This window comes from Octopus sinensis, linkage group LG8, assembly GCF_006345805.1.
Source record: "Octopus sinensis linkage group LG8, ASM634580v1, whole genome shotgun sequence".
Classification (NCBI taxonomy): Eukaryota; Metazoa; Mollusca; class Cephalopoda; order Octopoda; family Octopodidae; genus Octopus; species Octopus sinensis.
Window position 1 is genome coordinate 23,695,478 of NC_043004.1, and position 15,416 is coordinate 23,710,893.

The window sequence follows — 15,416 nt, forward strand, 5'->3', positions numbered from 1 at the left end:
TCGTGTTTTGCTGCTATCTGGATCAGTTTTCCTTCCTTCTGAAGTAGGTATTTTTGCAGTCCTATGGTGGTTATTTTATAGTAGTTTTCCAGCTGTATAAGGCCTCTACCACCTTCTATACGTTGTATATATAGTCTTTCTATGTCAGATTTTGGGTGATGCATCCTAGATCCTGTCAGTATTTTTCTTGTTTTCCTATCTATTTTGGACAGTTCATTTCGTGTCCAGTTAAGGATATTGTAGCTGTAACTTATAACTGGGACAGCTAAAGTGTTGATATCTATTATCTTGTTTTTAGCATTGAGCTCTGTTTTTAGTATTGATCTAACTCGTCTATAATATTCTTTTTTTATTTTCTCTTTCATTTGTGTGTGTTGTGTCTTATCTAGTTCATGGATTCCTAAGTATTTGTAAGTTTGGCTTTGGTCTAATTCTTTTATTTCATTGGTTTTATCTAGTGTGATGATGTTACTCTTAACTAGTTTTCCTCTTTTCATGGTTACTTTGGCGCATTTTTCTAATCCAAATTTCATATCTATTTCTTTGGTAAATCCATGAACTGTCTTTAATAGTGTTTCCAGCTGTTTGTCATTTGCAGCGTATAGTTTTAGGTCATCCATATATAAAAGGTGGCTGATCGTTTTGCCGTAACATTTATATCCGCATCCAGTTCTATTTAGCATATCAGATAGAGGTGACAGTGCCAAGCAGAAAAGGGGTGGAGAGAGCGTGTCTCCCTGGAATATTCCTCTTCTAATGGGGATGTCTTTGGTTTTCATGAGTCCCTCTTTTGTTTGGAGGTGTAGGACTGTTTGCCATTTATTCATAGAGTGCTCTATGAATTTTATGATTGTTGGTGCTACTTTGTTAATGGCTAGTGTTTCGAGGATCCATGTGTGGGGGATGCTATCAAACGCCTTTTTGTAGTCAATCCAGGCCATACTGAGGCCTTTCTTCTTTCTGTGGCTGTCTTCAGTTACGGCTTTATTAATCATTAGTTGATCTTTACAGCCATATGAGCCTTTGCGGCATCCTTTCTGCTCTTCTGGGAACAGTTTGTTTTCGTCCAGGTGCTTGTTCAGCCTTTGCATTATCACTGCAGTAAATGCCTTGAACATAGTAGGGAGGCAGGTTATTGGTCTGTAGTTTTCTGGTTTTGTTGTTTCATTTGATTTGGGAATTAAGATGGGTTTCCCCTTCGTGAGCCATTCAGGTATTGTCTCTGGCTCTGCTAGTATGCTGTTAAAGTTTTCAGCCAGCTTTTTGTGCATTCCTGTTAGATATTTCAACCAGAAGTTGGGGATCTTATTATTATTATTATTATTATTATTATATTATTATTATTATTATTATTATCATATTATATGAAAACTCACAGCTGTTGGGTATGATGGAAAGTGTCAGCTGTCCGCAGCCAACAGCAGACTGTGGCACTTGTTTACTGTTCTATGCTTCAAGAACCTTGCGAAGAATTCTTGCAGTTCCAAGCAATGTTGATTTTTGTAGATGTTCTACCTTCACACTTGCACCGATCTTTTTCAGGCATGTTGTTAGTTGAGTGCAGATACTTCTAAGTGCACTATTGGAATCACGTCTACTCTCTTTATTGACCATAGCCTTCCTATTTCCCACTTCAATTGGTCGTAGCTATTTACTTTTTCTTCTTTTACATTGATCTTGTCACTGGGGCATGCTATGTCGATAATCATACATGTTCTTTCTTTTTTTTTTCACCACAATAATATCCGGTTTCCAAAGTCTAGTGGGGCGATCGTACTGGATCATTGCATCCCACAGGATTTTGCAATTCTCATTTTCGTTGGCTCCTTCTGGGGTTTTCTCATACCATGACTTAGCTCTTTGCAGGGCGTGATTTCCACAGAGTTCCCAATGGATCATTCTTGCCACATTTTCATGGCATCTTTTGTAATCGCGTTGTGCCAATTTCGGGTATTCGCGAACGATGTACCATATTGTTTCACCCCTCTCACCACACATTCAGCATTTGTCGCTAACTCAAGTGTTGTCTATTCTGCACGTCATTTATTATTATTATTATTATTATTATTATTATTATTATATTATTATTATTATTATTGTTATTATTATTATTTGTAAACGAAAGGATTGGTAAAATAACGAATTGACTGTACTGGTTTTTTTTTATTAGATTGCTGAAATGTTGTCTCGGCAAATGATAACATCACATATTTGAATAATACAACTTCGACATTAATTTCGTTAACCCACGGAATTACTTCTAACATCATTTATCGTTTTACACACACATACACACGCGCGCGCTCTAAATTAAAAGTTATGATTAAATAAAGACTCAATGTAGAGTTTAGTATTTACTATAAAAATCTAGTTTTGTAGAAAATTTGATTGTGATTTCGGACTTTTGCCAGTTATTGCTTATTTAAACAGTGACAGTCAGACCATATCAAGACTATAAAAAGTGTTTAGAAAAAAGTAAACAGTCATCATACCACAGTGTTACCAATACATATATAAAAACCACTACGTAGATAAACAAACATCTAACTACCTACCTACCTACCTACCTACCTACCTACCTACCTACCTACCGATCTACCTATCTACAAGTATATATATATATATATATATATATATATATATATATTATATATATATATATATATATATATATATATATATATATATGTATATATTTGTCTCGGGTCGATAAGATAAGTATCAATTGAGCACTGGGATCGATGTAATTGACTTCCCCATTCTCCGAAATTGCTGGCTTTGTGCCAAAGTTTGAAATCAGTGTCTAGGAACAGATTCACTGAGGAGTCAATAGATGTGGAGGACTTACCGCCTACATCCGAATCCGAAGAGAATCAGAATAAGAAATATAACCTGGTTCAATCCTACGTTTAATCTAGAATGTCCAACCACCTTAGTTAGGCGCTTCTTGTCACTAATTAAATAAACTCTTCGCTAGTACCCATAAATATTATAAACTTTTCAGCCCTCACAAAGACAAGGTTAGTTACTCCTGCTTAGATAACGTTACTTCTAACATCGCACGCTACAACTTAAGTCTTTACCTACACAACCTCCAATACACACTCCGACCTGAAAGTTTCGAAATCCTACCAACTGCCTACTGGTAGGGACCTATCTCTCAAGGACTGTGGTAAATGAGCCACCTTCACACCAACCGATAGCATTACAAGACACTACAACGGCATACCATCCAACGTCTTCAAGTTAAGGTATACACAACATATACACTCCTTGAGGTGCAGGGAAAGTGAAACCCCCACTCCTCTGTCATGTTTTATCTGGAGATATTTTTTATCCCGGAACGACATCCTAATATCAAATGGAGTATCATTGACAGAGCCTCTCCGTACCCACAATGAACCCCCAGCTGCCAACTCTGCCTCCACGAGGCACTACACATACTTACCTGACGTGCAGCATCCATCAACAAGAAAAATGAACTACTTTCACCAGAGTTAGGCTGTATTATTGAAATTTAAGCCAGTGGAAGCCGACACTCCAAATATAAACCTTCATCTTGCTTGCACCATACCCAAGGGCATGGAACTTAACCTTTGCCGCCCGTATACACTTCAGTCCGATCCACACTGATGAGCCTACGTAGTATCAGCAAATTTGAATCTAGCACCTCCAAATCTGGTTATTCCCCCTAATCCGTGACAACACCCCACTCTGCCATGTGTAGCAGCAAATATAACGAACTGATGTCACTAAATAAACCATGCCACAGTTTCCAGACATAGCGGTGACAGACCTATCAACATCTGTTGAACTACGTGAACCGAAGAACACAAAAAAAAGAACTGATGTCACTTCCAGATCAACAACGCCACGTGATCTACGTTGACCAATAGAGGCCGAGGAATTTGAAGCCGTTTTGAATTTGTTTCATATCCTGTTACTTGGTCACCAAATGCCTGACAATCTTGGTTCCTTCTGCGAGCCTACGAAGGCTGATTTGCATGGAGGTAAGTCAACTTGTTACTAAATTATATATATGTGTGTGAACGCGTGTGTATGTGTGTGAAAACTTGTTGAGCATCTTGAAAAATACAAAGTCGCTAGGATTAATTATAGCATATATGTGCTATTAGTGAGTCTGTTTTCGTGCGCATGCATTTGTATATGTGATGAATGCACGTGGCTTATTAGTTAGTGGGATGGGCCTATAATTGTAAGTCTGAGAGTTCGATTCGTGGATTACTCGATGACTTGTATGCTTGAGCAAGGCACTTCGTTTCAAGTTGCTTCCAGTTTACACGACTAAAAATAGGAAACAACAAAGTACTGACGCAACACGCTATCCGCTGGCTGAAGGATAGGAATGTCGAGAGGTACGTATAACAATAATCGAAAGCAAGCATCATATGATACACATTTTTAGTGATTGGCTGTGATAATACAAAACGGTGGATACATTTTTCTTGCATGATTACCATTTTGCGTGTCAGCAACGAGACAACCAGAAATGTTCTTTAGATGCTAATTTATTTAAAGTGCCTATTTAAATTATGTCATCATAGCAGGTGGAGCGAAATTTTACGGTAATTAAAAATTAAGAGTATAGGAATAAATCTTTGTGTTTAGTTATCATAATCTGAATGGATATTAAAGAAAAATGCAGAATACTTTAATTATATTCACTTCCTTAATGTTTTGTAATTCTCTCTTTCCCTCTCTTTCTCTCTATCACTTCCTCTCTTAATTAATAAAATATCTTTAATGATGCATTTTCTTTTCTTATTGCAATGTTTTACTTTCAGACCTCTTGTGGCTATCAATACTCATATAAGAGAAAAAATGTCGTCGCAAAACCTAGAAGCAAAATCACGAAATCATTCGTCCATATCTGGGCGCAGACACAGCTGCGTGCTGAAGAAATATCTTTGGCAGTAATGGGGTTCTAGATTCGAACTCAGCTCACAGCAATCTGACCAAGTGTCGTCTACCGTAACCTCAAGTTAACCCAAGTTTTGTGATTTGTGAATGTAGTTCCTCTGCACGGAAACTGCACTCGAAGCCAGTCTCTCTCTCTCTCTCTCTCTTTCTCTCTCTCTCTCTCTCTCTCTCTCTATATATATATATATATATATCTATATATATATGTATGTAGAGAGAGAGAGAGAGAGAGAGAGAGAGAGAGAGGGAGAGAGAGTTCCACAGCGTGGCACCTTGGGTAAGTGTCTTCTACTAAAACCTCGGGTCGACCAAAGCCTTGTGAGTGGCTTTCGTAGATGGAAACTGAAAGAAGCCCGTCGTATATATATATATATATATATGTGTGTGTGTGTGTGTCTATTTTGGCCCCCTGTAATTGCTTGACAACCGATGCTGGTGTGTTTACGTCCCCGTAACATAGCAGTTCGACAAAAGCAACCAATAGAATAAGTACTAGGCTTACAAAGTATAAATCTTTCTGGGACCGATTTCTTAGACTAAAACCCTTTAAGATGGCGCCCCAGCATGGCTGCAGTCAAATGACAGAAACAAGTAAAAGAAGAAAAGAATATATATATACTCATTCACTTGTTTCAGTCATTTGACTGCGGCTATGCTGGAGCACTGCCTTTTAGTGAAAGAAATCGGCCATACGACTTATTCTTTGTGAGCTTGGTACTTATTCTATTGGTCCCTTTTGCCGAACCGCTGTTAGAGGGGACATAAACACACCAACGCCTATTGCCAAGCGATGGTAGGGGGGACAAACACAGACACAAAGACACACACATAAATACATATATATACGACGGGCTTCTTTTAGTTTCCGTCTACCAAATCCACTCACAAGGCTTTGGTCGGCCCGCCAGGCTATAGTAGAGCACACTTGCCCAAGGTATCACGCTGTGGGACTGAACCCGGAACTATGTGTTTGTGAAGCAAGTTTCTCACCACACAGCCACTCCTGCGCATATATATATATATATATATATATATATATATATATATATATATATATATATATATATATATATATGGGTGTCTGTATTGAGTTTCTACCCCGTTGCAGCTATTTGATCTAAGTCGTTGATCTAATGTTAATTCTTGCATTCCTAACCAAAAATTTAGAAGGCTTTGATAGGGGGGTTCAATGCGATTTGTCTAACATCTAAAAAAAAATCGATTTAACATTAAACTTTATATCAGTGAAAGAAGGTAGCGAGTTCTATCGTCACATTATCTAATTCTAGTCTAAGATATGTAGGAACTTGTAGAGGTTGATTTAACCCCTGAAATATCACTGAATGTCATAACTCATGATCGAATGATTCTCATTCATTATCTACTAATCTTTTGCAGGTTGTGTTGTACGACATTATGCCATGTCACTGTCCCCTTTTTAAAACAAATGCAACACATTTCTGGGAATTTCGTAATCACAGCTTTTAATTTAATTTGACTTAATTTGGTTTCAATTAGCTTAATTGTGTTTCGCAATTAAGTAATTATACATTTGATGGTGTTTATTTGAATAAAACAGCTATGAGCACAATTAGTGTGTGAACTATAATGCGAAATTCATGTTTCTCTATTAAAAATATATATACATATGTACATGCGTGTGTATAAGTATGTTGCTTAAATGCTTGAACATGTATATACCTGTACTCACACACGCACGCACGCACGCACACACACACACACACACACACACACACCACACACACACACACACACACGGTTCAAGATTGTACAAAAAACAAAACAACAAAAGACAGAGACAAGTGAGGGAATGAAAAATAGGGTGTGTTAGTTTGACGCTCAGGAAAAAATGGAAGAAGTCCTTGACGTTTCGGGCCTAGGCTTTTCTACAGAAAGGAAAGAAGAAAGAAAACAAAGGCGAGAGGAATGAGAGGAAATAAAACAGAGAGAGAGAGAGACGGAGAGTGAAAACGAGTCTAGATTGACGGCTTCACATGTTTAATTGACCGGAAGGAATTAGGCTGACACAAAGGGAGACGACAGTAACCCGGTTAAAGTGTGTGTGCGCGAGCGCGCGAGTGTGTATGCGAGGATAAAGTATGCGAGTGTATATGTGTGTATAGACGAGCGTGAGTTTATGTGCGTGTGGGCAAGCATGTGCATGAGTATGAAGATTACTTGAGAGTGTGAATCTGTACGTATGGGAGCGTGAGTTGTTTGTGACAATGTTGTGTGTGTATGTATTATGTGTGGAGATGTTGAGATAGGAGTGTGAGACTGATTTTTAGTGGTTGGAGGTCGTAAGAGAGGAGTGGTGTATGGTGACAGAAACGTCGAGAAAATTGAAAGAAGTGTTGGAGTTAGAACAGGAGAATTCGAGGGAGGGATGGGACTCATTCTCGTTCCCATGGCCACTCCCGAGACATGATGATAAACGAGAACGGGAAACAATTCAGAGAGTGGAGAAGTTCAACCAAACAGAGTAGGGTAGAGATGTCAGGCTGAGGATCAGGACGAAGGCCGAGGAAGTATTTTAAAGCAAGGAGGCCTTTACTGTGAGGATGACAGCGTATAATAATTTTATGTGACGTGTGAACAGGAATCTGGAGGTGCCGGGAGGAAAGGAGAAAGAATTGAAGAGATTAAGTACATAATTGATGTCATGGATGAGTGTGGTGGGGAGGGAAGCCACTAAGGGTGCGAGGATGAGGTTGAAGTATTTGGAGATGTGTGGGACAACTAGCAGGCGGAGACGATAGGGTGACCAGGGTTGTTGGTTTTATGGAATTCAAGAAAGAAGTAAATGGTGGGGATGCTTGGGGTACCGATAAGGAGATCGGAGGCGGTGGGGTAGTAGAAGGGAGAAGGAAATAAGATATTACATAGAAGAGACGAATTGTAGAGCGTGATAGACGGAAGTGTCTTGGACTTGGCGGAGCGCCTCAGCCTTATAGAGGCCTGCACGACACAGGACCACTGCTCCACCTCTGTCAGTCAATCACACACACATAGATAGAGTAATGAATAATTAGATATAGGCATACGTATATAATATATAGATAGATTGACACACACACACATATCTATGTGTGTGTGTCTGTGTGTGTGTGTGTGTATTTGTTTTTCTGCGATTGGCTACGTTAACCACCGAAGCTTATATGAAACAAATCAAGCAAATAATATATCATCGCTACCTGAAAGAACATACAAACGCTAAATGCTGTCATTCGTCATTTTATTGATGACCTTGTCTCAAAATTTTAAACAATAATAAAAAGGCGACGAGCCAGCAGAGACGTTAAAACGCAGCGGAAATGTTTAGCCTTATTTCGTCCATCTTTACATTCTACGGGATCGAATTTGTCTTTCATCCTTGCGAGGTCGTTGAAATAAGTACCAGATGAACACTGGGGTCGATGTAATTGACTTATCCTCCACTAAAATTTCAGACCATGTGCCTATAATAGACTTATCATTATTATTATTATTATTATTATTATTATTATTATTATTATTATTATTGTTATTATTGGTGTTGGCGTAGCAGTTTCTATGGCGATACCCTGTTTAAGCTGGATTGCAACAAACAGATTTCATTTCTTTCCATGAACAATTTTGCTCGATGCAATAATCCCATTGAGAAAATTATAAATACCACAACTTCGTATTTCACCTTTGCTCTATACTAACCTATACTAATACTCTACATGAGCACGACTAGTAATCATGATCACCACCATCATGACTGTTATTATTATTATTATTATTATTATTATTATTATTATTATTATTATTATTATTACTATGTGTAGAAATGGCGAATATCTGAAAATATTCCAGTCGTCTTTTTTCTGTTTTTGTTTTACAATTCAATTTTATTTTCAGCATCAAAGTAATATCAGATTAAGCGAAGCTACGGAAACCTATACAAATGACCCACACATACAAATATAGTAGAGCAGCATCTGGAAATAACTGCATGTCAATTCTAGCAGAAATTACATATTCTTCAACATTTTTTTATGTACAGAGGCTAAACGAAGAGGAAAATAAGAAGAAAACGTAAAATCTCTTCTGTGTAAAGGACGAAGAAACAGTCACTGAGAGAATGTATTCACCTCAGCTTGAATCTTAGTAGAAGATATCTTCAAAGAGTGTGTAACAAAAGACGTATTTAAACGGCAAATTCTTAACATTACAACACAGTTTCAGTTGGCTGAAGAAGTAAGAATATTAAGAATATTTTTTAATATTTATCACAGATTGGAGGCACTAATATTACATAGTTATTATATGCTTGTTGGAAATGAGTCAAGCTGCTGCACATGGAAATGCGGTTGAAGAAATAGCAATCATATTTTCGTATTCTAAAGCATCCTTTGCAGACATTTTATGTCCCAAAATTAGATTCAGACATTCAATAAAAATAAATCCTTGAGATGCAATCAAGTGGTTGTGGTTGTAAGAGACCAATAAACAAATTAAATAGGATACAATATCTATTGATAAAATTATTAGGAATACAATTACTTATCCAAGCAATTATTAGCAGTTTATTGAAAGACATGTTTCCTTCTATTAATGGCATTCATCCTGATTCGAGTAATTTTGCATATTGGCAACAGAAATTTGTTTTAATAGTTAGCTCAAACAAGACGGCGAGCTGGCACAATCAAAATGCGTCGCAACATCTCGCCAGGTTTTGCGTTCTGAGTTCAAATTCTACAAGGGTCGAATTTGCCTTTTATCCCTTTCAGGATCTTACAGAATAAGTACTAATTGAGCATTGAGGACCGTGTCATCGACTGCAGCCGTTATGCCAAAATAGGTAAAGAATGGTTAGTTTTTGTGATAGCTTAGGTTGGCCTCACAAAGTTATGTTTAGTTAAGAAAGTAACGTATACATATAAGATATACTCTCTCTCTCTCTCTCTCTCTCTCTCTATATATATATATATATATATATATATATATATATATATGTGCGTTTATATATTTTTACATATCAACATACATACATCAGAAACATATATATATGGTAGATAACAGCTCGTTATCAAGTACGGCCACATCTTAGGTTAAAATTACAGAGTACCTCCTTGTTAGGGCCTCCAGGGAAGCTGTATGACAAGCTCAACACTTCATACAGACGGGCAGGGAACCACGACTACTCAGGTACACTTACTGCACCTACGAAACCGGAACGACCAAATTATTTGAGAATAGAGTCACATGTGACGTGGCTCATTATCTAGTAAGGAGCGCTAATATTACAAATCTTGATCACTTTCCATTAGACGTGCCTGCATGCGGCCCATGGGTTATACTAGCAGCCAAAATGTCTCAACAGCGCAGGCGGTGGAACTCTCGTATAACACAGAGAGAGAGAGGGAGAGAGAGAGAGAGCGAGAGAGAGAGAGAGAAACTATTTCATACTCGAATGTGCATATATATATATATATATATATATATATATATACATTCACATGTATGAAAGATACACACACACACATATATATATATATACATAGACAGATAGATAGATACATACATATGTATGCAAACATATATGTACACACATATATACACACATAAATGTATATATATATATATATATATATATATATATATATATATATATACATATATAGACTCAAACACACACACACACATACACACACACACATACACACACACACATACACACACACACATATATACATATGTATATATATATGTATACATATATAGACTCAAACACACCACACACACACACAACACACACACACATATATATATATATATATATATATATTATATATATATATATATATATATATATATATATATATACCTTTCTACTATAAGTACAAGACCTGCAATATTGGGGAGGGGTAAGTCGATAAATCGCCCCAGAGTTCCACCGGTACTTAACTTATCAACCTCGAAAGCATGAAAGGCAAAGTCGAGCCCGGCGGCATTAGAACTCAGAACATAAAAACAGATGAAATACCGCTAAGTATTTCGCCCATATATATGTCTACATATATGTATATGTATATATATATATATAAAACTGAGAATGTGTGTCTGTCTGTCTGTCTATCTGTCTGTCTGCATGCCTGTCTGTCTGCATGCCTGTCTGTCTGCATGCCTGTCTGTCTGCATGCCTGTCTGTGTGAATCCCTAAAACATGAGAACTACACAACCAATTTGATTCAAATTTTACACATGCCTTACTAAGGGTCCATGTAGTGTCATGGGCAGAAAAGTTTAACTTCTTGCCTAGGGCGAGCCCGCAGCAATATCATATCTTCTCCACTATTTCAGTATTTCGTGTTAAAAGTGAAACAAAAACATCTCTATGATTTCACTTTAATATTGAAACTATTAAAGTGAAAGTATTATATAACAGGGATGAACCATTAACAGTGGACATCCATTTTGCTAGAAGAATATCAGCTATGGTCTTATATGCAACACCACTGGTTTTCAATTCATATTAATCAAATTGATATTCAATTTTTCACCCATATGATTTTAAGTTTAAATTTACATGTATACACACACACACACACACACACACATATATATATATGTATACATATACATGTATATATATATATAGATGTATACATATGGATGTATATATATATATATGTATATATATACATATATACATTTATATATATATATATGGATGTATGTATATATATACATGTATATATATAGATGTATATGTATACATGTATATGTATAGCTGTATATGTATACATGTATATGTATAGATGTATTTCTATAAATATAGATGTATATGTATACATGTATGTGTAGATGTATATATATATATATAGATGTACATGTAATATGTACACATATATATATATACATATATACATGCATATATATATATATATACCCATACACACATACACCCCCCACACATACATTGGTGCAGTTGTGGCTGTGTGGTAACAAACTTGGTTCCAAATACATGGTCCTCAGTTCAGTCCCACTGTGTGGTAACTTGGCATGTGTCTTCTGCTATAGCCTCAGTCCAACCAAAGCCTTGTCAGTGGATTTTGTAGACAGAAACTGAAAGAAATCAATTGTATATATATGTATGCATATATGTAAGTCCATGTGTGTGTCTTTGTGTTTCTCTCTCATCACTGCTTCACAACTGGTCTTCGTTTATTTACATCCCCATAACTTACTGATTTCACAAGAAGAAACTGATAGAATAAGTACCAGGCTTATCAAAATAAAAAAAAGCACTAGGCAGTGTCTCATTGTTTTGTTTGCCCACTCAGTTGTATCTATCAATTTATCTTTGTGTGTGTATATATATATATATAATATATATATATATATATATATATATATGGATTTCGTTGACAGGAACTGAAACAAATCAATCGTATATGTGTAAGTATATATGTAAGTGTATATATGTAACTCCCAAATTTTAGTAATTTCTTTTATGAGTCAACAAAACTAGGTAAACAGTACTGAATGGAGGTTTATGAAATTTGGAAATTATATTCTATGCATAAGGGCCATAATCCCCATGATAATTCATATATTTTCGCTGTTGATGAAATTTTAACCATAGATATTAGACACAAATGAAGTTATATTTATAAAATTTCATCTTCTTACAAGTTGGAAAGACCTCTCTATGGGGACTTAACACCCACAATTTTATCATTTTATCTAAGCAAAAACGAATGCAGTTGTGCTTTTGGAAGCTGTAGAGTTACCCGAGCATAAAAGATGTGCATTATTTGTATTTCAATGGTACAACAGTGTAACCGTTTGCTTTGACATACACATACATTGTGATTTCTGTATGACATGAGATATTATTCCATTCAAATCACCACATATATATATTGAGACATCGATAATAAAACTATAGAAATATAAGAACATAAACATATAAAATTTTTAAAAAGTATAAAAAAGCATATAAGGTGTACCATGAAAGTAGAAAATGTAGTTAGAATTGATTAAAGGAGGCGATTCAAAGGATTAGTCCAAACCTACATACGTTTCTAAAACGTTTTAAGGGGCTGTAGAAAATAATCCCAAATAATCCCGTATAAAAACATTTCTTTCCTCAGGGTTCCGTTCACGCGACCAAAATATATCCATTCGATATTCAACAACCAACTGAAATTTCACCAAGTAGTGCCTTACTGGACTTTTCCACCTGATAGGCACCCTGAGGAAGGAAATGTTTTTATACAGGAAATTGAATTTGGATTATTTCCTAGAGCCCCTTAAAACTTTTTAGAAACGCCTGCAGATTTGGACTGATTCTTTCTATCGCCTCCTTTAATCTATTCTATGTTTTCTACTTTCATGGTACACTTTATATGTTTTTATGTTTCTTTTTAATGTTTATATTGTTATATTTCTATAGTCTTATTATCTGTCTTAATATATATATATATATATATATATATATAATATATATATATATATATATATATATGTGGTTATTTGAATGGAATAATATCTTATGTCATACATCTGAATTATGAATTTGCTTGTCTGAATATTTAAGATAAATATCTGAAATGTTTAACTTATACTAAATTTTATATATATATATATATGTATATATTCGTACACACACATGCACACACACGCGCGCGCACACACACACACACACATATATATATATATATGCATGTTTGTATGTATATTCATGTATATGTATATATCTGTGTCTATGCAATATATATATATATGTATATATATATACATATATACACGCACACACATATATATATATACATATATATACATATATATATTTATATATGTGTGTGTGTGTGTTTATATATTTATGTATACATGTATGTATATCATCATTGTAATCATCATCATTTTTAAACTTAGCTTAAAAATAGCAAACAAATGCTTACTAGGGGAATCAGTACTGAGAGTAAAATAAAATTTGCTGCGAAATTTTTGTTGAATGAAATATTAAGTGCCGGCTTATGGTTCATTTAACCGTCGCACAGCAAAGTTCAATTCAGCACCAATTTCTCTGTCTGTGTGTCTTTTCCCTTGTGTGCGCATATATATATATATATATATATATATATATATATATATATATATATACAGGGAGAGAGGGAAAGCGAGAGATGGTTTCGCTAGACAGATAGATCGATAGTTTGATCGATTGATAGATAGATAGATAGATAGATAGATTCTATTGCGCGGATACATATACATCCTAACTGTTTTTGGGTTTTTGATATTTGCTATGTACTTTTGTCTGGTACGTCTATTTTGGAATGGATTGAACTAAATAATAAGTGCATTTGGAGAAGTTGTATGATGTTTACAATTTGTTATATGAGAAATGGATAAAAAAGAAAATATAATGAGAAAATAGGAAGGTCACTAGACGCTGAATGACAGAAATTGTATATTAACTTAGCTTTATGAGAATGTCTTTGAAAGATGTTATTGTTCAGTACAGACTGATGACAAAATATTTTTCTGATTTTAATAAAAAAGTGTAATTGAAAATAGAAATATCGTAGAGTTTGATGGGCAAAGGAAATAATATTTTTATCTTTCTTAGGATAATTTGATTTGGAATGACAGCTTAGTAACAGAAGATTTGGTTCTGGTTATAGCAATGACTAGAATAGAAAACGTCAAAATATTCCCCTCGGAGCGAAAAACAAAATGTACTTCATAAAACAACGCTTTCTAACAATTAATGTTATATCTTTTTCTATTCTAAGCACAAGGGCCGAAATTTTGGGGGAGGGAGCCAGTCGGTTAGATCGACCCGAGTACGCAGCTGTTACTTAATTTATCGACTTCGAAATGATGAAAGGCAAAGTCGACCTTGGCGGAATTTGAACTCAGAACATAAAGACAAACGAAATACTGGTAAACATTTTGCCCGGCGTGCTAACGTTTCTGTCAGCTCGCCGCGTTACAATTACTGTTATATTAGTTGGAATTGATAAGAAAACATAAACTTATAATAATTCTTTCGATTATAGGGACAAAGCCTGCAATTTGTTTTTGTGGGTGGGGAGCTGTTTGATTACATTGACCCTAGTGCTTGACTGGTACTTATTTTATCAATCTCGAAAGGAAGAAAGGCAAAGTCTATTTTGGCGGAAATTGACATCAGAACGTAAAGACAGAATAAGTGCTGTGCTAAGCATTTTTCTAGACGCGGTAACCAGTCTACCAGCTCACTGATTTAGATGAAATGATAATAATTTTGACAAGGCTAGCCATTTTGAGAGAAGGCGAAATCGATTATATCGACCACAGAATCAACTGGTACTTACCGTCCCTAAAGGGATATAAGGTGATGCCGACTTCAGAACGGTGAGAGCCGGAAGAAATACTGCTTAGCACTTTTCCGACGTAGTCACAATGCTACCAACTCACCGCCTTAAGACGAA

The 15,416-nt window shown here is 35.6% G+C and overlaps 1 protein-coding gene across 2 annotated transcripts in view; it reads right to left on the reverse strand.

The window, feature by feature from the left end:
• Window positions 1–15,416, reverse strand: part of LOC115214911 (atrial natriuretic peptide receptor 1) — a 795,859-nt gene that overhangs the window by 220,908 nt on the left and 559,535 nt on the right. The gene's annotated exons all lie outside the window — the stretch shown is intronic.